At 43.5% G+C, this 25,758-nt stretch overlaps 1 protein-coding gene across 7 annotated transcripts in view; it reads right to left on the reverse strand.

The window, feature by feature from the left end:
• GRAMD1B (GRAM domain containing 1B) overlaps positions 1 to 25,758 on the reverse strand; it is a 289,702-nt gene that overhangs the window by 226,321 nt on the left and 37,623 nt on the right. Inside the window, exon 1 of one of the 7 annotated variants that reach the window (XM_043533871.1) lies at positions 476 to 486. The exons of the other annotated variants lie outside the window; for them this stretch is intronic. The gene's annotated coding sequence lies outside the window, so the exon portion shown is untranslated. Of the gene's footprint in view, positions 1 to 475; positions 487 to 25,758 lie in introns of those variants that run through there. 7 annotated transcript variants of the gene reach the window in all.

Here is a 25,758-nt window from a genome sequence, read left to right on the forward strand (position 1 = left end):
CTAAAATGAACTTCATCAAAGTTAACGGGTGTTCAGATCTGGATACATTTCTAATTCTGGCACTTCTGGTTCTGATATTGGCTAGAGATCAGAATAGGGTGGTTGGTAGTGAGGGAACCTAGCCAAACATGTCACCTGAAAAAAAGGGGAGGCAGAGGAAAGGCAGAAGGCTAGTTGACTGGCCTTGGTTCTAACAATAAAAGGTAAAACTGGAACCTAACAGCACAAAACAAATATTACAGCTGAGATTTTCAAAGCCACCAAATGACCAGATGCCCAAATCGCATCAAAATTTGTGGCAGTTGAGAGTTTAAGCCTATGTTGTTTGGCCCCAATATTAATAACAACAATCATTTTATTAATTGTCTCATTCATTGCATTATTTTATTTTTTGTTCTTTTCTACGCACAATTTAAAGAAAACATTTAAAAAGTAGATGAAGGTGTGTGTGTGTGTGCGCGTGCAGAGAATAAACAGATGGGAAGAATGATTCTTTATGAACTGGATAGCTGATCCTTTGTGAAAATCTGCCCCTTTTGGGTTTCATACAATTAGAACTACATTTATCTGCCTTAGAGTCACCCTACAGAGCTAATGCAGACATCAGCTCCACACAGTATGGGTGTTCAAGACATGTCCAATTACCCCCGTTAGGCTCATTGCTCACCATGAGCATAAAAGAACAGCTTGAACATAAAATAGCAAGGGCATGCTCCCTGAGCTCTGAATTCCACTGATGAAGGATGTGGCTCATACCGATCGCATCTACAGTACTTTTAACTGGAGCAAATTTAGGGAGTCAGCATTCTCTAGAAGTTTGGTGTTGGTAATGAGACTGGTTTTAAAGGCTGGAAGAAAAAAAAACAGCATTTCTCAGTGTAAAGTCCTAGTATAGATGAAGCACAGGTAGCCTTTACATTGATGTAGCTAGTCCAGGGAAATGTTAGATGGGGAGTATAGCATTGACCTAGCTATAGCAAGGTAAAGACTACCTGTGCCTTGTCTCTGCTAGGATTTACACTGAAATAGCTAACTCTGGGGAAAAAACACACCATTTTATATAGTAACGAACACAGAGACATAGAGCATTAAGGGCATGATTCAATAGCTTCTTAAAAGGTGTATTATGAAGAGAAGGAGAAATTGCTAATTGAAAATTAGTTGAAACTATTTATTCCTAGTTTTCTATATTCATAAGTCAGAAAGATCTCAACAACTCACGAGGGATGGCGACATAACCAAAGGAGAGAAAGAGAAGGTGCAACTGTCTTACAATGAAATGTGAATTACAGAAGTAGGCAGAAAATGGTAATTATCTTCCAAAAAAAACAAACAAACCATTTTTTCCTAAATTTATCAGATTTGGGAGTTGTTTTGTTGAAAAACAGAAAAAATTCTTAAACATTTTGTATTCTTTTAAAAAAGGCCATTTTTCATATGAAAAATTTCAGCTAGCTCAGTTATTAGTATCTTTGCATGTACATAAGGTTAGTTTATACACTCTAGATAGGACATCAGGGTACAGTGTCTTTTTTTTTTTTAAACCAATATAGTTATACTAGCATAATCTTTAGTATGGATACAATTATACCAGTAAAAAGGTGATTCTGTCAGTACAGCAGTATTCCCCCTTCCCTTAGGTGAATAAACTATACCACTATAAAACATCTTTATACCAGTATAACTGCATCCATACTGGTATAGTTAAAGCAGTACAGTTTTTGTGTATAGACAATACAGTGCTTAATTTGTAATGAAAGAGGTGCCAGGGCTCAAGCAATTTTTTTTTACATTCATAACTGATGCAGCAAACCCAGAGGAGCCAGGGCTATGAACTGCCAAGCCCTGGCACAAATTAAGCTCTGTAGACACAGCCTTTGGGTGGAGTTGGCAGAAAGACCATGCAAGAAGGGGTCTGCTCGCATACAGCTCATTGTTGCATTGGGGCCTGTGAATATGATCAACTGAAATCACAGCCCATTGTCTGTGGGTAGTAGTGTCATTTTGGGAGCTAGGACCCAGTTTCTCTTGGTTTCTGAGCAGTTGTTATGGCTGCTTATTATCCTGTATTGAAAGTACATTGCACATCTGTTCACATGAATGTTGCCACTTGGCATTTAAATATATTTACTAAAAGAAAAAAAATTATTAAAAAGGCTGCTAGCTTCAGAGAGAGGCATCTCCTTAGCAGATTGACAGATTCTGACTTTATTCAAACTCAGTGCAGTTATTACCAAGTGTCTACATAACATCCCTGAAGCAGAGAATGTAATACCTCTGCTTAGCATACGAATGGTAACACCCACAACACCAAACACTGAGACAGCTATTGAAATAGACTGATTATTGTTCAGAGAGCAGCATCCTGTACTATCTCCTGGGAATGGGAACAAGGGATGGGAAGCGTCTCTGCATGAGGACACATTACATCTCTCCAAGGTACCTTAACAACAAGGGTGCATTTTAAAATCAGATTTGCATTCTCTGCTTGCTAAATAAAAGTCTTGCAGCGAAGGCGGTGGATTGGGACTCAACAGATCTGGGGTTCTAGTCCTGGCTCTGCCAGAGACCCTCTGTTTGACCTAAAGCAAGTCTCTTATTTTTCTGAGCTTCTCCATCAGTACAATGAGAACAATAATATTGCCTTGCTCTCCCCCTTTGTCTGTCTTGTCTATTTAGATTACAAGCTCTTTGAGGCAGGGACTGTCTGTCTAGCTAAGATGCTTATCTGGCCTCCATTACTGTAGTAGCCAAGCACCTCACAATTGTTAATACATTTATACTCACTGCAACCCTTTGAGATTGGGAAGTTCTAACACCTCCATTTTATAGATGGTAAACTGAGGCACAGAGAGGCAGCGAGAAAGAATGAACCTCACACAATAGATGTTAGTGACGACACTCAGTGCACCAACAGAAAGGACTCTGATACAGAGGTCATGAGAGCAGTATGTGGTGTGGATAATTTGCTCCAGGGCACATAGGAAGTTGTGGTAGAGCAAGGAATTGAACTCGGGTCAGTAACTTAGTCACCCTTCCTCTTTCACTAGGTACAGGTGCCTAACATGGTGAGGCCCTGATCTCAGTTGGGGGCCTTTAAGTGCCACCATAACAATAATCTAAAATGGAGTTGTAGAGCTCTGGGGCTCCAGAACTCAAAATCAGGCCCAACACCTGAAGGGAGGTCACATAAACAGACTCCCCCGCTGCAAGATTTGGCCTGACAACATTCATTTAACTAGGGTACAAAGATCCCCTGGCTTCCCAGCAGGGAGAGGGAGGGGCTCCTTATACAATAAACTACACAACTCCTGGGTTACGCTGAATAATCTTTCCTGCAGTCAAAGACTTCTAGAGCATTAAACACAGCAGTCTGAGGGGGGATGGGTTGTTTGAGCTACTGGGGATTGCACAGCATTGTTGAATAGAGGAAAGACAGAATAAACAGGGGGCTGAAAGAATAGATTTATTCACCTGACAGCCTGAGGAGAAGTACTGGAAGGAGGGCTCCATTTGGTGGGGTGAAGGAGAGCTACTACAGCATTCCAGTTCATGCTCTGGGAGTACTGTGGAATGCTCACTGGGTTCCTTCAGGCTGGTGTTGCTACAGGTGATTCCCATTAAGTCTAACTATGGGACAGGATTGAAGTCCTGGCTGCAGCTGTGGATTCCAGCTGCCTTAGAGATATGTGAGCTAGCCAAAGGGGGAACTGCCTGGGGAAGCTAGTTCCAAGCCTGGAGCCCAAGGATTTTTTTTAATTTTTTTTTTTTTTTTTTTTTTTTGATTAGCGAAGGCCAGATATTTCCAAAAGGGCTCAGCCCCCACAACTAGAGCTAGATTCTCCAAAGAACTTAGCACCTAGCAGATCCCACAGAGCATAATGGAGAATCCCCATCCCTCTTGGAGCATAAAGGAAAGTGCTGGTTGCCCATTCAAACTAGACAAAGGCACTGCTGGAAGAGTCTGTAGGTCCCTGTTTGACCCTCTCATCAATAGCTCAGGATTCTTGCCGTGTACGGATATTTCCAGTCTTTTTTTGTTAATTTAAGGAAAACGCTGGTTTTAAAGTCTTCTCTGTGTGTATAGTGGATGTTTTTGTGTCGGGGTTCATTAATGTGCATCGACCTTCGTTGCTAAACACCTTTGCCCAAAGAAAGCCCTGAAGGTGTTTTTCCAGTTTCAGGTAGATTTTTAGAGCTGCCTGTTGCATCAGACCCTTTCCATACTAGCATGGGAGTAATGGGCTGATGGCAGACTGACAATATCCTGAACAAACCTCATGAAATTAAGATTTAGGGTAGGTCTACACTTACATTTTATAGCTCTCTAACTTGCTGGCTCAGGGGTGTGAAAAATCACCCCATGGAGCACAGCAAGTTTCAGTGCTTTAAACTGCTAGCGTTGACAGGCTCTGAGCGCTAGGAGCCGCGCTCCCAGTGCTCGGAGCTAATCTCCTCGTGGAGGTGGATTACCAAGAGCGCTGGGAGAACTCTCACAGCACTCGCACGCGACCACACTTGCATGGCAAGTATGCTTCTGCGGCAGCGCTTTCCAGTGTAGACATACCCTTACTTTACTGAATTAAGTTAAACCTCATTGAATTAGAGTTTATACTTTTGGGGTCCACAGAGGCCCCCAATCCTTTAGGGTGGGATTGGAAGGAGTGGGCCTATTTAGGCCCCATAAAACTAGTTCTGAGCTGAGGCTGTGATGAACCTGTGACCACAAAGAATCCCCCTTGGGTGAGGCTTTAAAGGACTGTTCCTGCCAAAATCTATGTTAGCGTTGGGGTTAACCCTTCTAAGCTTATTAGTACGCATGTAGGTTCTTTTATTGTTTTGAATACAGGTATATTTTCTCTGCAATGCTTTTCACCTTAAAAATCAAGTAGGTTTGCATAATAAGTGCTGTGTGATACCTTATAACAGCAGTAATTACATCTGTTATCCCTCTCTGAAGAGAAAGCAAGCGGGTGTCTTTGGGCAACCGGTCTCTGCTGGGAAAGACACAGTGAATACAGTGAACAGCGCAGTCCGGAAATACCCAGTCCGAAGGGAGAGGAATGCAGGTATCCACCCAAGACAGGCAACAGTTGGGGAGCTGGAAACCTGACAGTAGGTGTCCTTCCTGGATCCTTGAGAACAAATAAAGGCATAGTAGCCCAGAACTGGCACAAACAGCCAAAAAACCTTCCCTCTCCTCTTTTCATCCAATGGGAAAACTTGCCAACCATCAATACCCGGAATTCCAAACAATTAATTTTTAATACACCAGTATCTGGAGAGAAAATTCACAAGCAAAAATAATGTGTAGCTTTAGTCAGGTTTCAGAGTAACAGCCGTGTTAGTCTGTATTCGCAAAAAGAAAAGGAGTACTTGTGGCACCTTAGAGACTAATCAATTTATTTGAGCATAAGCTTTCGTGAGCTACAGCTCACTTCATCGGATGCATACTGTGGAAAGTGTAGAAGATCTTTTTATACACACAAAGCATGAAAAAATACCTCCTCCCACCCCACTCGCCTGCTGGTAATAGCTTATCTAAAGTGATCACTTCTTACAATGTGTATGATAATCAAGTTGGGCAGTATTTGTTTGCTTTTGTCTTCAGTTCAGAGATAAATTAATTTCCTTTTAATGAAATGTGCAGGCAGAAGGACAGGGAGAGAGAGAGGAGCAGAGCCGGGAGTTAAGTCTCATGGTCTCGAGCAGCAAGGCATCCCTATTAGATCATGGAGGGAGGGTGGTTTCTTCCATTTCATTTGTTACAGCTCTTTGTTGTCTAACAGGGTTTGCAATTCAAACAGCATGTCAGATCCCTGTTGACAGCAACACCATCCACTGCCCAAAGGGATTCAACATCACCCCAAAATACCATCAACAAAACCCTCTCATCCGGTTTTCTATAGTCACTGCCCTGGGATCCCCTTCCAGGATGGCTCTGAAAGCAGGATCGCACTCTAAAAATAATGTATAACAAGTAGCCTTTTTGTATTGCAGTAGAACCTAGGTGCCCCACTCATGAACCAGAACCCCACTGTCCTAGGTGCTGTACAAACACAGAACAAACGAAGATGATCCATAGATATCAGAGAGGTTTTATGAAGGTGGGAAAGTATGCTCCCCGTTTTATCCATGGGGAAACTGAGGCACACGGGCCTTGTTTACACCAAGCCTTTATTCTGTACTTTTCCTGTTACAGCAGCGCTACCAGTGGAAGTGCTAATGTAGGGAGGCCATCAGTGTTTTAGCCACCCTACTCATCTACATGTGCTCTGCCAGCATTTAAAATCCCAGTCTCCCATCTACACTGGTGGAGATGCAACTGTGGTATTTAACGGAAAAAAGGCTAGTGTCACCTAGCCCAGAAAGAATAAGTTGCTTGCCCAAGGTCACCAAGGACTCAGTGGCAGAGCTGAGAATAGTACTTAGGAGTCCTGGCTCTAAGTAGGTTTCAGAGTAGCAGCCGTGTTAGTCTGTATTCGCAAAAAGAAAAGGAGTGCAAGTGGCACCTTGGAGACTAACCAGTTTGGTTAGTCTCTAAGGTGCCACTAGTACTCCTCTTCTTTTGGCTCTAAGTATTTTGCTTTAACCACTACTGACCAGTTCTGAACCTTTTGAAATTTGTCTTATCACCAGTTGCTAATATAAATGGGTAGGGACGAGAATGGAGCTAATGATGTAGCTATTACATTTTCCCTTGTCGAAAGGTAGAGGAGAGGTTACTGCTTGAGAAATAATCACATTTCTTCTCATTGACTTTTCTAATAAAATAAAGCAAAGAACAGCAGGCTGAATGGACTGAGGGGTTTGGTTTTTTCCCCTTCTTGGAACCCAAGCTCACCAACAGGCTGCAGAAAATTATCAGGGGTTTCAAACTCCTTCTGTCAAATGACGAATGGTCTGCACATATTCGTGATGCAAATAAGCTCATTAAGAATATAATACAGCCTCTAGAGTGGGTGTATTATTGTATCCTAACACAACCCGGAGAGAGGCTGTCCCCAATAAAATCTTCTCACTGTACCCATGCCAGAGTCTGCTCCTTCAAATGACCCCACTCTTCCCCTTCCCCCCCAAATTAATATCAAAATTCAGCCCCTTTTCCAAGGGCAGAATAAATTGTCCCTCTCACAGCTAGATGCAGATGTAAGGCAGCACTATGTGCTGCAATAATCAAATGATGCTGGGTTTCTCAGTAGCGTCAATCAAAGGAACCTCAGGGCAGCTTCGAGCTGGGAATTTCCTTCCCACCAGCTATACTCTGGGCCAGATACTACAATGCCCAATCTGTGCTGTGTGTAAGCAGTGCAAAATGGCCTTAAAACGACTGGAAGAGAACCAGTGGAGACTCCCCCTTACACTGGGGAAAACTCCTCTGTCGCCTCCTGTGGCAGCCACCCCTCACCCCCTGCTTAAGGGGAGGGAAGGGGAGTGTCAGGGGCTGTCTGAGGGTGTGGTGGGGAGCCAGAGGCATGCTGGGGCTCTGTTACAGATCTTACGCACCAGTGGCATACGTTAGTGTAGTTCCTTGCTATTCTAACTTCCACCAGGGCCAGGCCACTTAAGACCAGGGACTGGTTCCCTGTAGCTGCTGCTTTCCACTTACATCCAAGCTGTGGTTGGACATGGTGGAGAATCGCGGCCTCAGAGCAACGCTGCACTGCCCCATTTTCTACCCATGCAAAGTGCATGCAACATGCTTTTGCCACACAAGCAACCACTGCTGATTTGGGAGCAACCTGCCCTCACGAGGCATGGGACAGCAGAGGAGCAGGAGGTTAGTGTACCTCAGGGACACAGCTCACACTGCAGGCTTCGTAGCAGCACACACGCATTCAGGCAGGGTTTGGAAGGAGGGCAAGCTAGTGAAATGAAAGCCTTGGATACACTGCCTCCCATTGGTAAACATTTATAGTGAAGAACCATTCTGCTCTGAGCCACTCTGGCAACCTGCAGTCACCTGGTCTAGGTTAACGCCCACCCTCCTCTCATTTTGACAGGGACTCGGAGAGATGAGGATGCTAGAATAGACTCTTTACTTACTTTACTTTAGTGACTTGCCTACCACTAGAGCGAGAGGCTCAAGCTACAAAAGCTGGACACTCTTGGCAAAGTTTGAGGTGTCTGGATCTGGGTATTTGTCTCAGAGGTGTGTATCTCTGCCTACCGCTGACTTGAGCAACAGTGTGTACACCTCCAGCGTGGACACCTCCATCCTCTCTCCAAGGCAGTCCTAGAGACATGTGGCCTTGGAAAACACCATGCAGAGAGTAAAGGAGCAAATTGTGGGGGAATCAGGAGACAGATTCGCTCATGGGATTCCTGGCATTTCCCATTTCTGGTTGGGCAGAAAGTCCTGCAAGAGCAGCTTCCATTGTGGTACTCTGACCATCCCATTCACAGACAGAACTGGGCAGCCAGGAAGCTGCAGCGGAACTGGAAAATAACTGTAACAGGGCTAGTTAACCTGGCTCTTGAAAACCTCTGACCAGAGCTGCACTTCCAATTTCAGGACCAAGGTTATTCTTTGAACTGATTTGCTCCCTTCCATCTCATCTCCTTCTCAATTACACTTGCAGGCTGAAGCCATCATGCTTTGGTTCAGTTCATTCGACTGGGGACTGGATTTACTTTAATGCAAGAAGTGGCGGGGGAGGGGGAGAGAAGAGAAAAATGTCATGACAGAGCCCAATCAGCCCACTATGCAGAGAGCCCAGAGGACTGACGGTTCCTTTCTGTCTGGCTAGTTGGCTTCTCCCTTCTTCTCTGATGAAGGACCCTCCTGAGTTAGTGGTGGATCATTTCAAAACTCATTTCCGTTCCACTGGAAAAACTGACAGCGTTCTAATGAGCTGGAAGTACCTTAGAAAAAAAACAAAACGGACTCCATGCTCGGCCTCCAGCATGTAAAGGGCAAGCAGCAGATGGTAGAAAGCATTTTTTTCTTCTTTTAAAGAATCAGATAACTGCAGCTTGGTATGTACATACCAAAAGTGAGCATTTAGGGAGGGTTTAGGTAAGCATTTTACAAAAACAACATGCTAGATCGCATGACCGAACATTATAAAGAAGTCACCTCTGGGGAGAAACTGAGCATCTGTTATCTATCTGCCTGAGAATATTTTTATGCAAACATATATACACACACACACACCCCAGTTGTAACTGGACTGTAAATTCTCCTGGAGACAGAAACTGCCTTTTACTCTGTGTTTGTACAAAGTCTAGCACAATCCCTGAACAGGGACCACAATATTCATAAACAACAAACTGAAACAATAGGCAGAAGACAAAATGCAGCAACTGCCATGCGAGTTATCCAGGATTCCCAAACTAACTGGTGGAAGAAGCTACATGGGAAGAACCAATTCCCATTTCTACTAATGCCCCTTTTTAAAGTTGGGCAAAATTTTTCCACAGTAATTGTTTATTCGCTAAAAAATGCAGCTTCAGGTCAGCCAGAATGAATTGTGAATTTGGTTCAAATGTGGCAAATAGTTTTGGTTTAAAAAAAAAAAACACTTTTTTTTTTTTTTTTTTTTTTTTTAAGTGGAATTGTTTTGGTCGATATTTTCAAAATGAAACAGTTTGACTTTTCATTTAGGAATTTAGCTGGATTTATTTAATAAACAAAAGGTAAAAATATCCTCAAATTAAATAAAATGAGACAACAAAACAACAACAATTCAATTCTAGCCACAGAAAACATTTATTTGGACCTGAAATAATTTTTTGTTATGGTTTGTTTTAGCAGCAAAAAAAAACAAACAAATTGCTGGGTTGAGTCGACCCAAAGCAAAAAAAAAAAAAAAAAAGATTTTTTTTTGGTTTTGCCACTGAACTAAAAAATAAAATATAATCAATTTACTCAACTTTGCCCCTTTTACAATGTTCTGGCAGTGTAAGGAGCTTAAAGTGGGAGTTATATTGAAAATCAGACATGGGATTTTTAATTTCAACAGTTCATCAGGGCCTCATTTTTAAGTCTCATGGGAAACGACTGGCAGAGAATTGCAGACCTCTCTCTAATACACAGGCTGATCCAATGAACGAGGACTGTTCCACAATACCCTTGCTTCTCATTTCCATTCCATGTCGATTCTTCTACACAAGAGCTCTCTTGGCAGGAAATGCTTTTCTTATCAAGTGACTTGGAGTCTATTTTTGTTCCTGCACACTCTTATTAAATACCCCTTTGCAACCCGCTGGGGAGAGGCCCTCACTTTTATTGAATTTCTGTTTATTCAGTTTTATTATCTCAAGAAACAGAAGACGGGAGCTCTGAGGATCAAGTCACATTATAAGTAAGCTTATACAAATAGCCCACAAGGTAGTGGTAAGTTTATCTCTCGGAGTAGGAGAGGGAAGGGGAATGGATTAGGAGAAAAAAGAAGTTAATTGTATCCAATTTGCAAATTAATTCCAATTCAGCAGTCTCTCGTTGGAGTCTGTTTTTGACTTTTTTTGTTGAAGAATAGCCACTTTTAGGTCAGAAATAGAGTGACCAGAGAGATTGAAGTGTTCTCCGACTGGTTTATGAATGTTAAAATTCTTGACATCTGATTTGTGTCCATTTATTCGTTTACGTAGAGACTGTCCAGTTTGACCAATGTACATGGCAGAGGGCATTGCTGGCACATGATGGCATATATCACATTGGTAGATGTGCAGGTGAACGAGCCTCTGATGGTGTGGCTGATGTGATTAGGCCCTATGATGGTGTCCCCTGAATAGATATGTGGACACAGTTGGCATCGGGCTTTGCTGCAAGGATAGGTTCCCGGGTTAGTGGTTCTGTTGTGTGGTGTGTGGTTGCTGGTGAGTATTTGCTTCAGGTTGGGGGGCTGTCTGTAGGCAAGGACTGGCCTGTCTCCCAAGATTTGTGAGCGCGATGGGTCGTCCTTCAGGATAGGCTGTAGATCCTTGATGATGCGTTGGAGAGGTTTTAGTTGGGGGCTGAAGGTGACGGCTAGTGGCATTCTGTTATTTTCTTTGTTGGGCCTGTCCTGTAGTAGGTGACTTCTGGGTACTCTTCTGGCTCTGTCAGTCTGTTTCTTCACTTCAGCAGGTGGGTATTGTAGTTGTAAGAATGCTTGATAGAGATCTTGTAGGCGTTTGTCTCTGTCTGAGGGGTTGGAGCAAATGCGGTTGTATCGTAGAGCTTGGCTGTAGACAATGGATCGTGTGGTGTGGTCTGGGTGAAAGCTGGAGGCATGTAGGTAGGAATAGCGGTCAGTAGGTTTCCGGTATAGAGTGGTGTTTATGTGACCATCGCTTATTAGCACCGTAGTGTCCAGGAAGTGGATCTCTTGTGTGGACTGGTCCAGGCTGAGGTTGATGGGTGGGATGGAAATTGTTGAAATCATGGTGGAATTCCTCAAGAGCTTCTTTTCCACGGGTCCAGATGATGAAGATGTCATCAATATAGCGCAAGTAGAGCAGGGGCATTAGGGGACGAGAGCTGCGGAAGCGTTGTTCTAAGTCAGCCATAAAAATCTCCAACGAGAGACTGCTGAATTGGAATTAATTTGCAAATTGGGTACAATTAACTTTGGCTTGAATAGAGACTGGGAGTGGTTGAGTCATTACACAAAGTAAAACTATTTCCCCCTGATTATTTCTTTCCCCCACCCCCCCGCCACTGTTCCTCTGATGTTCTTGTTAACTGCTGGAAATGGCCCACCTTGATTATCACTACAAAAGGTTTTCTTCCCCCACCCCCACCACTCTCCTGCTGGTAATAGCTCATCTTAAGTGATCACTCTCCTTACAGTGTGCAGGATAAACACCCATTTTTTCATGTTCTGTGTGTATATAAATCTCCTCATGGTATTTTCCACTAAATGCATCCGATGAAGTGAGCTGTAGCTCACAAAAGCTTATGCTCAAATAAATTGGTTAGTCTCTAAGGTGCCACAAGTACTCCTTTTCTTTTTGCGAATACAGACTAACACGGCTGCTACTCTGAAACCTGGATTAGGAGAGTTCATTCAATAACCATCATTGAAAGCCTGAAATACATAAATTAGCTTCTTGCTAATCAGTGACAGGAGGCAGATTTTTATTTGCAAGAAAAATTGATTGGCATTTAGAGAAAAATCTCCTGCCCTCCGTGGAAGTGCTGAGACTGCAGGACCTGGAGTATTCCGGCAGAGACACCCACTTCTCCCTCCCTCCCACCCAGGAAGAGCCTGGGGAGGATGTAGGAGGGTGACTAGAGGTAGAAATGGACTCCAAGCTGTAACACCCGATATGAAATTTCAAACACCCTAAAGCTTGGAGATTGCTTGGATCCGCGGTTTTGAATTGGTCTTTTATAAATACAGGGTAAATTTACAAAACTATGGTCCAGCTCTTGAATCATTTCCCCTTCCCCAAAGGTGAGAGAATGATGAGATCCAGAATTTGGGATTCAAGTCCATCTCTAGTCAAAAGATTTGGTTCAGATAAACATCAAGAATAGGCTGGAGCTTTCACAAGAACAGATTTCTTTATGAAAGCTCTGTTCTTTCCTGCTACCATTCAGGCAAGAATGACCAGGAGAGAGACGTTCTGTCTCGGTATTTTGGTACTTCTGGTTCAGATGTAACTGACAGGGACAGCTGCTACATTAATGAAAAATAGTGAAGGAAATGTTATTCAGGAAAGGCTTGGGTTCCAGTTCTGGATGAAGGCTCAAGCTGGGTCTCATTTCCAGTTTTATCTGCCCTTAACTGAAGGTCAATTGACAGAGTTTTGAGAAGCCCAGGAATAAACATACAAAATTAACCCCCTTTTCATTCTTGGAGAAAGGTAACCCTTCCTGTAGTAGTGGAGCTGTGCTGGGAAGCCCACAGCTAATTGAACATGGAGACTGGATTCCCTCTCCCAGTGCTTCACAGAATGTGTGTGTGATATTAAACCTTCAAAGCTCAAAATGATATGCAATGATACATTTTGCACTATAAAAAGAAACAGGTGAGAGTTTTGGAGCAACTTTGGTATTCTCGTCCCCGAGGCTGACATGCGTCCTCCATGTAACGTTTGAGTGCAGTGGCAGCATTCGTGGGAGTTCCCCTTTCTAGCCATTAATCTTACATTTTTTTCAGTGTGCCTTTCATCCTAGAAGATCCCCCAAAATCCTTTCACACATGCACTTCAGCGGGGAAATACTGCCATCTCCAGAGTGATGTGGCAAGCAAAGAGATAAACAGCATACTGCAGAACAGGAAAGAAAGAGTGCAACCAAAGATACCAGGCAAAGACCTGAAGCTTATGAACGTTGGATTTTCCATGCAGCCCAGACAAAACTTTGAATTTCAGGGTCTTGGTTAAAAGGAAGCTGTATGGAAATCAGTGAATCCACCTTTGGAGGAATTGAACCTTCCAGGATTAAAACCTCTGGTTCCAGACAGTCAGTGGGGTATAATGTGTAGTGGTTTCATGCGGTACCCCATTATCCTGGACTGCTGAGAAAAGGAAAAAAAATTTCACTGCAATCATTCCCCACAAGGTGTCTCAGCAAGAGGCCCAGAATCAAAAGGCAGGGTGGGTGGTTCTTGCTGCTACTCCAGTGCATGGGAGCCATCAGAGCCAAACAACACGTGCCAGGATTTTGTGTTCGTTTTTATTAACCCATCATTTCAATCATACTTTCAGATTCCATAAACGGAGCAAAGAGGCACATTGAGCCAGAAGGTGTCTTTAACAAGGTCATTTCCCCAGGTTAAGTGCCATTAGGCTGTAGAGTTCCATGCTGTGTGTACCCTGCAGAGACATTCCCAACTACTGGGACAGAAATCTGCCCTGCTGTGGCGCTCCTTGCTGTGACTCACTTTTGTCCTAGCTGTGCTGAGAGTGCTGTCTGGATGCAGCCAGCTTATTGGTGTCTGCAGAACCAATCCCTAGGGATAAAAGTAAATAAGAGGCAGCAGTCACTCAACTAAACTCTAGTAGCCAAGATAAATCTTGCAGGACAGTGTTTCTCAACGACCGGTCCATGGATTGGCGCTGGTCCGTGGCAGCCTCCTTGCCGATCCTGGAGATTTCCCTGACACAATTTAGGAAGGCAGCAAGCTGGTGCCAGATATCAAAAAGGTTGAGAAACACTGTTGTAGGAGACCCTGAGCTTCCAGCTTAAGAGTATGCTGTAGCAGGATCTAACAGGATGACGCTTATTTTGGCTATTGAAGGGTTATGGATATTGGCTGCTGGAGATGGTAGAATAAAACCATGGTTCGCAGCACAAGAATCTTGGATCAAGCCATCCCCACTTGCAGCAATGGGTGGGGGTTTCAGTCTTTCGGGAAGAGAAAGAGCTTGTATCGGTTACACCGGGATGAACTTTCTTTGTTATGCAGACTCTCAGCTGTGTCTTGTCTTTGCAACAATAATCTTGCATTGTTGGGGCATTATGCTTCTGGATTCAATACACTTCTGGTGCAACAAATCCCAGACTTGTTAATATATACCTGTGCAGAAAGGAAACCCCTTCTAATGAAGCCAAGATACCCAGTGCCCAGGACTGGGAGGCAAGGACGGAGAAAGGTAAGGTCTCTTGATCCACAGAGACAGCGAGAAGTGCACCATCTGCTGTTGCAAGTATGCATCAGGCTCTTTTTAGGAATATTTAACCCATCAAGGCTTCAGTGGAAGTCCCCCGCCAAGTTTAACACGAGGGATGTGGGTGCTAGTAACACCTCTGGGAGGCAAACCTAAAACATTTCCTGTTCTGAACTGTTGTGTGGTGTATCTGTGGGCAGCTATGCAGCTACCACATCCCACCCCAAAGATAGCTGCAATTCAGTTGTGGGCAAAGCAATTCGTACACTCCTCTACTTTGTAACTCAGTCTGTTGAATGCTAGGGGGTTGCTGCTGAACGCAAGACTCAGTGTAAACGGAAGGTAATCATTATTTTTCTCCCTTTTTGCACTGACCACTCCCTTCCTGCACTTCATAAAGCCAAAAAAGACTCCCATTGACTTCAATGGGCATTGGGTCAGGCCTTTAGCCCCTCTTTCCACAGAGGCAATTCAGCTCTCGGTTCTCTTGAAAAATGTATGTGGCGTACCTCTATAGGAGCACTCATTAATTGTGGTTTCATCTCTATCAAGAGCACAATGTGCACGTAAGTGTTCAATCAAAACATTTTGGAAATTTGGTTTAAATTGCTAAGTATTTGAAAAGCTCAGGAAAAGCAGAGCAAAGATTACTACAAATCCTCTAGTCTCCAGGGATGCCAGCCGAGCGGAGAAAACACAGGGCTGGGAAGTCAGAACTCAGAACTAAGCACCAGCGTGAAGCTGGTAGAACACAGGGGAAGAGATTATAAATCAAACAAGACACACACTAACTCACATGAAATATGCAAGCATGGCACTATAAATAACATCTCTGAGTACTATACAGGCATGCATTTCTGGGCAAAGTCTTTCACACCTTGCCTATGGTCTGTGTCTTCATAAATAAATATCTTTATAAATAAAGATGACCAACTTGCACTTCCACGGCATCTTTCAACTGAAATGGTCAGAGTACATTGCAATCTTCAGTTATAGCCTAACTCCATCCCTTTGACTTAGGTAGAGAAACTGAGTCACAAAGGTGGCCGACATTTCTATCAGGGCCTCTTAATTTTGAGAGCCCAAATTGAGACTCTGATTTTCAGACGTGCTGAGCACCTAAAGCTCTCCCACTGACTTCCTCTAGAGTCAGGGGTGCTCAGGTAGCATTCAGAAGCCACAATGGACAAAATAATAGCCCCTCACTGTAAATACGAAGGAACTTTTTGTAACATTGCACTCCATATGCTTTATGGAAATATGCTTATGAATATGACATAACTGGAATATGCTTTACGCTAAATACCCCTTGTATGGAGTCACTAGAAAGCTTTTAATCTACTAAGTGTGTTCATCCTATTTGTTTGCGTGTATTATTTCTAGATCTGGAGTTAGGAGAATAAGACAAACTTGTATCACTGATGTAAACATATTAAGTGGAAGCCATTAATGGTGCTCCAGAAACAATCAGTTAGTTGTAAGGAGAGTGATCACTTTAGATAAGCTATTACCAGCAGGAGAGTGGGCGGGGGAAGAGAAAACCTGGATTTGTGCTGGAAATGGCCCACCTTGATTATCATACACATTGTAAGGACAGTGATCACTTTAGATAAGCTTCAGAGTAACAGCCGTGTTAGTCTGTATTTGCAAAAAGAAAAGGAGTACTTGTGGCACCTTAGAGACTAACCAATTTATTTGAGCATAAGATAAGCTATTACCAGCAGGAGAGTGGGGTGGGGGGAGAGAAAACCTTTTGAAGGGATAAACACCCATTTTTTCATGATCTGTGTGTATAAAAACATCCTCACTGCATTTTCCACTTTTATGCATCCGATGAAGTGAGCTGCTTCTGCTTATTTGCTTATGCTCAAATAAATTGGTTAGTCTCTAAGGTGCCACAAGTACGCCTTTTCTTTTTGTGAATACAGACTAACACGGCTGCTACTCTGAAACCAATCAGTTAGCTGTAAATGGCCTTAGTTACTTGAAGGCCTTCCTGTGTATGTGTGGGCCAATCCAGGAACAATGGAGACTAGGGGTCTCACAGTGACATGTGACCATCTCACAGGATACTGGAATCCATCTTAATCCTGGTACTTTTCCACTGATGAGGCGGGGTGGGGACAAGCACAGACAAAAGATTCCTGACTTATGCCAAAGATATAAAAGGGGGTGGAGCAGGACAAAAGGGGCTGCCAGTCATGAGAAAACCCCTGCTTACATCTGAGATGTCTACTGGATCTAACAAAGACCGTACCAGGGAAAGGACTGGGCCCAGAGTAGGAAGGAGTCTAGGCTGTGAAAGAAGCTAACTGGAACATCTCTGAGGATGAGATATTACCTATAATCAATTTCTTAATGTATTAGGCTTAAACTTGCATGTTTTTGCTTTATTTTGCTTGGTGACTTACTTTGTTCTGTCTGTTATTACTTGAAACCACTTAAATCCTACTTTTTATACTTAATAAAATAACTTTTGTTTATTAATAAACCCAGAGTAAGTGATTAGTACCTCAGGGAACAAACAGCTGTGCATATCTACATCAGTGTTACAGAGGGCGGACAATTTATGAATTTACCCTATATACGCTTTATACAGAGTAAAATGGATTTATTTGGGGTTTGGATTCCATTTGAAGCTGGGTATCTGGGTGCTGGAGACAAGTAACTTGCTGAGCAGTTTTTAGTTAAAGTCTGCAGTTTTGGGGGCGTGGACCAGACCTGGGTCTGTGTTGCAGCAGGCTAGTGTGTCTGGCTCAACAAGGCAGGGTTCTGGGGTCCCAAGCTGGCAGGGAAAATAGGCTCAGAGGTAATTCCAGCATGTCAGGTGACAGACCCAAGGGGGTCTCTGTGACCGAACCCATCACACTTTCCTTTTCTGGAGAAAAAAGTGTTTTACTCAGAACTTGGTGGAACACCAGCACTACATCTTAACCCTTCTCTCTAAATCTGGCAACTCCACCCAAAGATCAACCACAGAGCTCTGATGAGCAGGATGTGGCAGGGTCCGAGATCCTGACAACACTCCAGCAGTTGGCTGTCTTACTGTATGCTTATTGTAAAGTTATTGTTACTGTGTAGATTTTAAATGCTTTGGGTGGGGGAACCCCACCTTTTGTTCTGTATTTGTACAGCACCTAGCACAATGAGATCCTGGTCCATGAATGGGGCTCTTAGGTGCTACTGCTATACAAATAAATAATAATTTATTCTTGCAGCTGCTTTATTAAAATATTCCTACCCAAGCAACCCCCAAACAATGAGACCCAAAATCAGAGGCCATTTTTGAAACTTTAGCTCTGACTTCTTCCTTAAGTTCACACAGTGAGTCACAGTGGCAGAGGGAGGAGCAGAGCTCAACCAACTGGACTCCCATTCCTCTGCTTCAGACACTAAACTGTACATTCACTCCCTACTTCTGAAAAGCTGAAATCCTGGCAGTCACTGGCGAGAAGGGGGAGCTGGTTGGGAAACTGACTAGTTGTGTAGATACCACCACATTCAGAGCTGCAAAGGTATTTCTGATTAAACAATCAGACACACACATGTAGACACACACACAAAGCAAACATCAACACTTCTCACACCAACATCTTGTTTGTGCAGTGATGCACCTCCCTCCCCGCCTCACCCCCCACAAGTCCTTGCCTGTGCCCCCTGTGCGCACATCCACACCAATGCTTCTCTAGCACAAAAATCCACATTCCTCGCATCTCAAACCCACCCATATTCCCCTTCCACACAAATTCAGTGGTGCCTTTCCCACAATCTATGCCACACCTCACACACATTGCCAGATACGTTGATTTGCAATTACTCCCCCTTCTCATGCAAATCCATAATTGTGCTTCTTGCACACATACCAGTATCCACATCCCTTGCACACACCTTCTTGCACTGTGCTTTGAAGGCCTAAAACAAACATGCCTCTAAAACCTTCCTGCATAAAGCAATGACAAGGAGTTATTTGCATACATCCATTCATTCCGAAGAGCACAGACAACACATGGAGATGAGATCTTAATTAGCATCATTTAATAAGCACCTTCCAGCTTGGCTTTTCTTTCCTCATATGTTAAATACCAGCCTACCCAGCATAAATTTTATACAAAGAGCTAAGGAAAATGATAGCATGAAATCCTGCTAATTGCACCACTTCTGGAACCTTTTATGGATTCTGCTGGCATCCAATATCTTTCTGTCGTGGAGAGAAAAAAAAATAATAGGGACAGGTACTAACAAAGGACAGAGCTAGCACTTTCTTTTTAAAGTTCAAGCATTCGTCTTCTCTATTTACATAAACAGCCCTTCTATAAAGAACATATTCTTATGTTTCTATAACAAATGTTCACTGACTGCTGAGAAGTGATTTTCAATAAATAGACACACCTACTACAAATATACATCCACATTTTTCCAGTGTACCTGCCAAATGGTTCACTCCCTGTAAGGCGTGATGGGGTGTATACAATGGACAGACACTGAAGGGCTAAAAAAAGGGAGCAATCACCTCCCCAGATGCAGCCTTTGGGCAAGCTAACAGCAGCAGCGATAGAAGGCTGCAGCCGGAGGGACATAGCCACAGTGAAGGGGCTCCAGAGGTCAAGACCAGAGGAAGTTGCCCAGATAAACCAGTTCTCTGCCAGAAAGATTAGCAAAGATGAGGCAGGTGGTATCTGCCAGGGTCCAAGGTAGGAGTCAGCCCTGGGAAACAGTAGGAGATTTAAACAAAACTCCCTGACTGTACCACCCAGAGTCCCTGGGCTGGGACCCAGAGAGGAGGGCGGGCCTGGATGCCCCTATCATACCCACACGGATGGGGGTAGAGACCACTGAGAAGCCTGACCAGGGATGTCAACAACAACAGGAATATTGGACTTCTCCCTTCTGTTCCCACTTTAACTTACTTTACTTCTGCTGTTGAAGACAGACAGGAAGAAACATGCAAAGGGGGCAGCACCGGAAAGAGGATTAGGAGAGGCCCTGAGATGAAGGCCCAGGCTCCTGGGATTACTGAGTGAAGGTCCAAACTAAAAGGGCTGGTAAAAACTTTGGGTGTGGCCAAACTCCTCTCAGTCCTGAAAGGGGAGGGACACAAGTAACTCAGCCAGAGGACAGGTGTTACAAACAAAGATTGACAGATAAAGGTTCCATTCCTGAACTAAGGAAGGGAAACTGAGGCTGGGGCAACCGCAGTTCTATGGCAGACCACCAGGGAGTGCTATTAGGACTTAGGTTCTGTTACATAAGGCCATACCAATACCATGGGTTTCTAGAGCATTTTTCACCCAAGAAAGATCCTGTATATACCACAAGAATCATATTACACACCAGTGATGTGCAACCACCTCTGCGGCAGCACATGGCAGCTGTTTATCAGCGCATTGCAACATTACACAAGAATTAAGGAGCAGATTATCATCCAGCTTGCACATGGACTTTAAAATCAATGCCTCTTCTGTAGAGCATCCTGAAGTGTTTAATACTAATAGCCATGAGTGGTCAGGGCCTGAACATTTATATCTCATCCAATCCAATACTCCCTATCCCCATGCTGAGCCAAAGGTTCGGTTCTGACTTGGAGGGAGGGAGTCATTACTTCTGCAGTACCCTGGGTTTTGCCCGGAGTTCTCTGTTGAAGTATTCACCTGAAATGACCCTCTTTAGCTTGTGAGAGCTGATTAAAATCATAATCCTAGGTGGAGTCTGTGCTAGGAAGAAGGAGTCCATTTGAAGTGGCTGGACAAGAAAGATCAAGGAATTGTGGGTGGAAGTAAGATTTGGGGGGAGGCACTTTTTAAATTATAATCCACTTGGACTTGAACTGACAGATTTGATAAATTGTTGTCAGATCACAACCAAACCAGGTGCGTCCCCCCTTCTGCTACCCCAACATCATACAATAGTCATCGGACAGGTGAATCACACTGGCCTCTTCCCAATCAGGGGAGATGTGAGCTCCCATCAAGACTAGGGCATCAGCGTCAGTTTGGTTAGCCTGTATATCTATCTATCTATCTTCCTACTGTATTTTCCACTGCATGCATCTGATGAAGTAGGCATTAGCCCATGAAAGCTTATAAATAAATAAATTTGTTAGTCTCCAGGGTGCCACAAGTACTCCTCGTTCTTCCTGGAAATAAAGTCCTTTTTACTGTGATGGCAACTGGAGACCCCACTTAGTGTTACTTTAGCCGTTAAATTGACTAATTCTGGTGAAGGACATGAGGAAAAAGATCAGCTGGTCCTGCCCACTCACCCCTTTCGCCTTTATAACTGCATCCAGACTCCTTATTACCAGGGTGCATTCAGCAGGTTCCACAATAATGGGGAAAGCAAGTGTTTTTTATCCTGGCATTACCTGAGAATGCTCAGCAACAGCGCCATCTTCTGGCACATAGCAGATCTTCAGCTCTGACTGAGGGAACAGCCGCTGGGCAGAGAGTTTTAAGAACTAAGGAGGGGTTTGGTGCCTGTAAAAGTTAGCAGACTGACAGGCCTATCCACAAAAGCTAGTACAGCAGAAGAAGTGGCCACGCAGGTTTTCGTCATGGGTTCTCCAACCTGATGGGATCCCCCTCAAGAGGGAAAGGGGAGCAGACTCTTTCTGACCAAACAAAACCGAACACCCTTGCCCTGCCCCTTCTCCAAGGCCCTACCCCACTCACTCCATCCCTCCTCCCTCCGTCGCTCACTCTTCCTTGTCGACCGGGTGTTCAGTTGAAAACTGGCAGCCCTTCAGACCTTGGCCTCTACTGAAACTAATTTAGCATCTGGCATTGTAGACTCAAGTGATTTTGGCTTCCTCGGATGCTAGGTACCCGTTTAGTCCCAGCTGGGACAGTGGGATCTCAGTCAAGAGCAGCTGACCACTGCTGACCAGAGTTGGATTGGTGACCTATAGGTTCAGGACTAACGTATTGACAATCCCGAGCCATCCAGACTCTCTGCCAGCTGATCCCTTGTACCCTTCTCCACACCGCCTGCCTGCAGCCTCCCTCCATTTTGCATATTCTACACTGAATTTATTTTGTGGCAATACCATTTGGGGCCCAAGTCCCAATCCATCAGTGCTGCAGTTAGTTCTGAGGCAATAATGGGTACTGTATGAAAAAACTGCCCTCAGACCCTCAGAAATGTCTATTATGAAGTGAAGGGGGAAACAGGGGGTTATGATGTTATCAGAGCACAAGATTATTTGAAAAACTCTTTGTCCTTTGTAGCAGATGAGGCTGTGAAGGTTTAAGCCATTCAAAATTGCTTTCTAGTGGCAACTTTAATAAGTAGGCCTCTGTTTATTTCCTGCCTTCTGAAGGGAATCACTGTGATGTCCTCTGAAACATGGACAAGATCCTATTGATTCTATTGGAAACAGTTAGAAAATGAAACAAACAGAGTTACAGCTGAAATGCACTTTGTTTACCACAAAGTTTAATTGTTATGAAATTGAGTGAATGCACAAAATGCATCATTCCACAGAAAATATTAACATTGTGAGATTTTTTGGATTGTCAGCTCTTCAGAGCAAAGACTGTCTTCATTGTGTCTCTTGTAAAACAGAGCATGTTCCTGGTGCTTAAATGCAATTAAAAGCACCTAAGTGACAGAGTAGTCTCCACCACAATTGCGGACGGAGAGCTGATTGCAACACGCATCAACATACCGGAGCTAGCTTGTGTATCAATATCAGCGATGCAACAGCTGCACGGATTTCAATGTGGGCTATCCACGTAAGGAATTACCCAGGGTCCCTGGCAGGCATATATAGCCTGCACTGAAGCCCATGCTCCTGCAGCTTCTCTACTGTTGGTAACAGCGCTGCCTAGATTCAGGTTAGCTCGGGTGCATCTACATACGCTGCAATCACATCTCCAATTGCAGAGGAGACATACCCTGTGTCCTTTGACACTTAGGAACCTCAGTGTCACTGAAAGCCAATGGGGCTTCGCCTTCTACGTGCCAACTAGCCAGATTTACAAAGGTATTAAGGCACTTAAAGAGGGAAATAGTCAACGAGTGGGGTTTACAAATGCACCCGAGCTAAGCGCCTAAGCTTCATTGACTCCAGATGCCTGACCTGCTTAGACGCTTTTTAAAATCTCATAGCAACCTATCTGAAGTTTCAATTGCCTAAATGCCTTGGCAACTCTGGCCCCTAGGCACTTACGAAAATGGGGCTTACGAGCCTACATTTAAGTACTTTTGAAAATGGTACCCTTAGCGCACTGCAACTGCTACTTACTATACCAATCATAAATGTTGCACTGTTACTATGTGCTTCTCCAAGTCTGTTTGTGGAAGCCGCCTCCTCCTGTCTCTCATCTTAGACTCTGATTGTAAGCTCTTTGGGGCAGGAGCCTTCCTTTTGTTATGTATGCGCACTAGAGCTGGCGAAAATTCAGGATTTCTGCTTTGAGGGAAATTCTGACATTTCCAAACAGCCTGTGAACCAGAAATTCCAAGACATTTTCATTTTGGAAACACCAACATGATGGCACTGTCCCTGGAAGCTCTTGGGTCCCCACCCGTGGGCAGCATGAAGACCCCAAGCCTTCATTCCTCCCAGCCTGACTCACAGGAAGGCCTGCTTGCAAACAGAGCCATCCACAGTCAATTGTCCTGGTTGATGGAGCCATCAAGATTCCAAACCACCATTAATAGCCCACACTTTGCATAATTACAATAGGCCCTCAGAGTTATATTTCATATTTCTAGTTTCAGATAGAAGAGTGATACATTTATACAAGTAGGATGACCACACTCGGTAGATTATAAACTTTGTAATGATACCTTACAAGAGACCTTTTGCATGAAGCATATTTTAGTTACATTATATTCACACTCATCAGCATACTTTCATAAATCAATAGAGTGCAATGTCACACCTTCTTCTCTGCAGTTTTTGTTATCTAGAATGCCCTTTCAATATCCTTGCTTTAGCAAGGGTACCTCTCATTTGAAATCTCAGATTGAAGTTTCTGTTTCTCCTTTGCCGAAGGCTCTTGCATGTCTTCCTCAGCCTCCATCCCCTTTTTTTAAATGAACCCAATGGAATGAAAGAACATTACATAAAGATCACAAAGCGCTTTGCAAAGGGAAGTCAGTGTCATTATCCCTATTTTATAGATGGGGAAACCGAGGAAGAGGGAAGGGACATGACTTCCTCAGGGTCATCCAGCAGGCCAGTGGCAGAGCCAGAAAGAGAAGCCAGGTATCCTGACTCCCAGTCCAGTATTCTATTACAAGGCCACACTGCCTCCCTTTATAAAACTCTACCTATTGTATAGTTGGAAATGAAATAGGCAGGATCACAAAATCATTATTTCATAGTAGAAATAATTAAGAATGAGAACAAGTTAGGATTTGCACTCTTATAAAAATTCTTGTTCCAATTGCTTAAGAAACAAAAAAACACACAAAAAAATCAATTAATGCAATTGTTTTCTTCTGCCCATCACTGTCACAAGGTATTACAATATCAAATAATTACAGAGGCTCTTTTTGTTCATGCTGCAAGCCTTAACCTCAGCTTCCTCCCCACCCCCTTCACTTGCAAAAATGCTCCAAGCCTCTTCACGGAGAGAGGACATTGTACCAAACTCATCTATTATTGGATGAGCTTTTCACAATTCATTCGTCCTTTTTAGAGCACAGTGCAGAAAATAAGCGGGTTGATTCTTCTAAAGGCCCCTCACCAACACCAAAGTGTCAGTGAGCACAATGGTAAGAGAATGGCCCCTGGTGCTAGGACTCTGAAGAAGCCACTTTTTGTGTGCTTCAGCTTACCCATCTGTAAAAGGCCTGTGAGACTTCACTGACAGGCTTGATTGATGTAGTCACACCCTTTGAAATCTTCAAAGGACAGAAACTGGGTATTCAGTAAGTGAAAATTATTATTAAATAATTTCAGTAAAAGGAGCAATCATGAGCAGTCTGGTTCCCTGACATATATTCGACAGAAATGTCCAACAATTCAAAAGTACTGACTTCTGATATTAAAACTACACTCTTTAATTTTGAGTCTACCAATAAAGCTTTCTCCTATTCAAAGTGAATGTTAACTCCACTGAACTAATTTCAGAGTAGCAGCCGTGTTAGTCTGTATTCGCAAAAAGAAAAGGAGTACTTGTGGCACCTTAGAGACTAACCAATTCATTTGAGCATAAGCTTTCGTGAGCTACAGCTCACTTGAGTTTCCAGCCACTCAGGCAAGGCCTCCCTTCTCTAGGAGGAATTGAAGGGATTTAGCATTTATCGCTCTGTAAATCTACCCCCTCACAACCACTTCACTGCTGCTCTTCCTGGTGAGAAAAGACTGCATCTGACTGATGCAGATTCAGTTCTGTCTCAGATCAGGACATTTCACCTGTTGGAAAAGATTATTTTGCTTTCCCTTTATCAGTCCCTCCTTTCTCCTCTCTCGCTCTCTTTTTATTCCCTTGTTCTTAAATTTATGAGATAGAAAATGGTCACACACAAACTAAAAGTTCAGCCTGCTTCATAATAAATAATAAAAATGATTGCTGCACACAAGAACAAATGGAACTGACATAATTCAATATACACTGCAAATTGTATTGCAACACATCACATCTCTGGGGAGAAGTCATAGTTCTGCGTGATTAGCATGAGATAGCCAAACCCTTATGATGCCTTATTTCATCAATTACTTTGATGAAATGGTACTACAGGACTGATAGCTGAAAGCACAAATTCTCCCAATAAGCCCCAACTTCCTTATTCCCTTCCCATCCATCCAACTGTCCATCACTACCTGTCCTGAGCTCTATGACTCTCCACTGGTCTTCCAGGTCCCCCTCTTGAGCTATATACCACAGAGAGTGCAACAAGTAAATTATAGAGCAGCCTGGGATCCACACAACAGGCTTCCAGACAAACTAGAACTCTACAATGGAATCAAAATGATCAAGAACCGATGAATATTGGAGAATAAGGTGGAGCTGGAATGGAGGACTGACTATTGCTGAATGAAGGGGACATTTGAGGGTTGGTTAAAAAAAGAAAGGATACAAGCCCCCACAAGAAGCCGGGGCCCTATAACAGCCATGCTCGTAAGTCCCAAACTGAATTTCTGTTATCAGAACCAGTGCATCTCTCTTCTGAACACTCTACTTCTATCAGCACTAAAGAGCAAACCCAGTAGGTGGCATGATTACTAAAAGAACAGAACTCAATGAATACAGGGCATCATTT

This window comes from Chelonia mydas, chromosome 22, assembly GCF_015237465.2.
Source record: "Chelonia mydas isolate rCheMyd1 chromosome 22, rCheMyd1.pri.v2, whole genome shotgun sequence".
NCBI classification, from domain to species: domain Eukaryota; kingdom Metazoa; phylum Chordata; order Testudines; family Cheloniidae; genus Chelonia; species Chelonia mydas.